Genomic DNA, 4586 nt, shown 5'->3' with positions numbered 1-4586 from the left:
TCCCTTCATGTTCCTTCGGATAATTGCATTGGTAAAAGATCACTTAGGAGTAGTTTAACTTAATTAGGGGTAGAGTAACTTAATTAGGCGTAGAATAACTTAGTTAGAATCAGATAACTTAGCTAGGAGTAGTATAATTCAACCTAGGAGTAGATTAACTTAGAAAAACCAACTCAAAAGCCCCTAAGCCTAGATAACACCTGAAACCAAGTAACTCGATACTTGCAGAAATAAATCCTGTGGACGATAACCTGGACTAAACCAGAAATTTATTACTTGATAACGACGGGGTACACTTATCCCTAAGATCGGCCTCGCTCCACAACCGCGCGAGGCCGCGTCATCAGCCTCTAGGGTTTGAGGATCCAAAATTCCCAAACCATGTTTATAAACTCAAAAAGGCTCTGTACGGCCTAAAGCAAGCACCACGTGTTTGGTACGAAAGGCTGACCAGCTTTCTGCTGACCAGAAACTATGTCAGCGGAAAAGCTGACACAACCTTATTCATTAAGAAAAAGGGTAAAGATACCATGTTGGCATAAATATATGTGGATGATATTATCTTTGGTGCTACTAATGAGTCTATGTGCAAGGAATTTAGCAAACAGATGCAAACTGAGTTTGAAATGTCAATGATGGGAGAACTCAACTTCTTCCTTCGACTTCAAATCAAACAAGGCAAGAATGGCATCTTCATTAGTCAGACTAAGTATGCTAAGGAGATATTGAAGAAATTCGATATGGAAAGTTGTAAACCAATATCTACCCCAATGGGTACTGACACTGTGCTTTGTGCTGATGAGAAAGGTAAGTCAGTAGACAGCAAATTATATCGAGGTATGATAGGCTCTCTACTCTATCTAATGGCAAGTAGGCCAGATATTCAGCACTCAGTATGTTACTGCGCAAGATATCAAGCTGACCCTAAGGAATCTCATTACATGGCTGTAAAAAGAATCCTTAGATATTTGCAAAGCTCAGTGAATGCAGGTTTATGGTATCCAAACACAAACGATTTCACACTCATTGGATACACTGACGCTGACTATGGACGAGACAAGCTTGAGAGAAAAAGCACTTCAGGAGGATGTCAATTCCTTGGAAGCTGTCTAGTGTCTTGGTTTAGTAAGAAGCAGTCGTCAGTTGCCATGTCAACAACTGAAGTTGAGTACATTGCTGCTGGAAGCTGTGTTGCACAAGTCCTATGGATCAAGCAACAGCTGGATGATTATGGAGTTCAAACCAAAACAATTGAAGTCAAATGTGACAACAAAAGTGCCATTGACTTATCTAAAAATCCAATCCAACACAGCAGGATGAAGCATGTCAGCATAAGGCATCACTTCATCAGAGATCATGTACTAAAGGGTGAAATCAAGCTGACCTATGTTCCAACAGGTGAACAGCTTGCAGATATCTTCACGAAGCCATTGGCTCATGAGCAGTTCAGCATACTAAGGGAAGCTATCGGTATGTCTAATCCTCTTCAATAAATTTCTGAGCTAAATGAATATTTAGTGATTATAATATACCGAGTGATCATTACATGTTGAGTAACTATCATATGCTAAGTAAAACTGAATACTATGAAATCACTGTATGCTGAGTTGATATATATATTGAGTGATTACCAAATGCTGAGTTACTTCACATGATATGAATCCCCTCTACGCTAAACTGAGCACTCAGAACACCAAACGTTTAGTATCCTAGATGCTGAGTAAGATAACTTGCGAAATTTAATGCTTGCACGCGTATTTAAGTAGCCACATAGGATGACGTAAGCGTAATAATTAGAAAACCATGCGTCGAATGTCTCATTAATGCTAGAGATAACTGTCGTTGATCTATTCGAGAACGAACCGCCATTCCGACCTATCAGATCAACACGCACCGGCTATAAATAGTGGATGATTTCCCACTAACTTCTCTTTACGCTTGAAACATATCGCACTCGATCTCTCTCTCTCTCAATTCCCTAATCTTCTAACTCTCTGATATGGGCATTTTGTCCCTATCTTTTATCGTGAATTACGGTTAAATTATGAACTAAATGAGTGAGTTTAGTTACAAAAATAATGTGTTTCTAATAAAATAACAAAAAGAAAATGAATTTTATGCTTTTGATTGATTTCCCTTGTTTTTAGTTAATTTCGGAAAAATAAACGACAAGCTAACTCGGCCGTCGAGAATTGTATTTCGCAGGTACAAGCAAATGAGTAAAAATCCACCAGGTACGCGGGGTGTCTCTATCAATACGCAGGGCATATAGGAGAAATTCTTCAACATAAGTTTCAGAAGCTCAGGTACGCGGGGCGTGTTCCAAGCCAAGCTGGGCACCGAAGACATGATTCAAGTGATTGAACTCTAGAGGCTCAACCACGCGGGGCGTACGCCAACCTACGCGGGGCGTGTTCATGACATCAGGCCTGAACCTGATCCACACACAGTCAATTATCAACGGAATGGGCAAACACGCGGGGCGTCTGCCTGGCCACGCGGGGCATGGTTCGAATAACAAGACTGAATCTGATCCACCTGCCAGAAATTGTCAACGGAATGGGCACCCACTGTAAGTGTTGTATGCCCTAGGCCATTCCTTGTGTATATTATAAAGGGTGAATTTTGTATCCAAATGGCAGTTAATAAAATATGTATTCATGTGTAATTATTTGTATTGTTTAATTACTTAATGAATATATATTAGTCCAAAGATTATTTACAAAGAGATAATATTATTAAGAGTTAATAATTATGAGATATATTTATTTGGTGAAATAATAATCTTAAATGTTCATAGTCGGTGGATAATGAATTGGACAATCATCTATCCTTAGACTATCACCTCTGTTTATTTTCTTGATTAGTATGAGATATTAATCAGAAACAGAAAATCTCATTCTGTTTGATATGTTGATATCAGAATAAATATTTTGACATTCAAAGTGGTGAATGGTTCGAACTGTGACGTTAGATAATAATTGCACAAAGGTTTACTCCTAGTCAACATAATTATTATCTATGTCATAATAGTTCATATAGCCCTTTGACTTGAGGAAACTTAGTTGTTCTTGCGCAGGTAATTATAGTTTGTTCCTGCTTTGTACTGGGATCTTAATTCTGGTAATCCGGCAGTGAATCGCTATAGTTAGTTGAGTAGTGTAACAAGAGTTTGCTAATAGAGGATTCATTACTCTAAGTAAATAGAGATAAATCCTAAGATAGTTATTGATTAGTTTTTTATGGAATGAGTTCCTGGCCAGGACAATAAGACTCATCTGATGAGATAAGTATCAAAGAATGGTTCTTTGATAAGAGTCTTATTTTATCAAAGACTTAATCAATATTTCTTAGTATCTTGACGATTAGAGTTTGACACTTTGTGACTCTAGTCAAGATCGAGATTTTTAATGAAAGGACTTTAGTGCATGGAAATTATGATCGATGGTTCAGAATTAGTTTAATTATAAGTTTACTTCGAGTAACTTCATTCTTTAATTGGGACGTCATGGCGCAGTGTGTTAGCTTGAGATCATGACCTTTAGAGGAGTATAAGTATATATAAGCTAAGCTTATATAGGATACGCTTATAGTACAAGGAATTGGATTCCTGACATACTTACTAAGAGTTAGTATTATGCCTCTAATGCCAGTTAAAGATGAACCTAGAAAGTCACATACTTATAAGTTGTCTGTATCAAGCTTTAGTTAAATTGATTAATTAAAAATGTTTTAATTAATTAATTGACACAATTGAATATGTCAATGAGATTGACAAAACATTCTGACACTGTTTGATATTCAATTGAAACGGGAAAATTATAATAATTATTCTTGCTCAATTTAAGTTGATGGCTTTTGCAAATACAATAGTCAAGTGTTGACTGTTTGTATTAAGAGGTGTCTTAAATTAACTCCTCCAAGTATGTACTAAAGGATATAATAGTAATTAATTAAGTTGTTAATTAATTATTATTATATATAATATAATAATAATATAATTAATTATTATATTAATTATTATTATTATTATTATTATTATTATATATATATATATAACATGCACCAAGACACTTGTCATGGTGCATGCTTTGTTTCAATCCAAAGGATTGAAACAAAGTGTATATATATATATCAAACGATATATATATATATATACACGAAGGAATAATATATGCGTACGGTTTTTTCGGTTCAGAGAAATCATATCCGGAATCAGTTTTCGATTTTGAGCAAGAACAATCAATTCCTTCAAAGCTTGATCTAATCGACTTAGTGGACTGACTAGAGGCTTCACCACTAGAGAAGCTTTAATATCCGATTGGAATCTACAAGAGGTATTTTTCCAATCTCGTAGTATAAATATCAATTTGATTATTAAAGAACTTAATGGTCTTGGTTAAGGATTTGATGTCAGACATCGGATGTTTGACTGTTTATCAGAGTGATTGAATCACACTGATTTGTTTAGGAAATTTTTTTGAAATTCGTTCCTAAATACCAACATGCTTCCGCTTTAAATCCTTCAAGTGGTATCAGAGCCATCTAAGTTCTTTTATAGTTAATTGATATTGTGTTCTCTTGAT

This window comes from Euphorbia lathyris, chromosome 1 (assembly GCF_963576675.1).
Source record: "Euphorbia lathyris chromosome 1, ddEupLath1.1, whole genome shotgun sequence".
NCBI lineage: Eukaryota > Viridiplantae > Streptophyta > Magnoliopsida > Malpighiales > Euphorbiaceae > Euphorbia > Euphorbia lathyris.
This window is presented reverse-complemented; position numbering follows the sequence as displayed.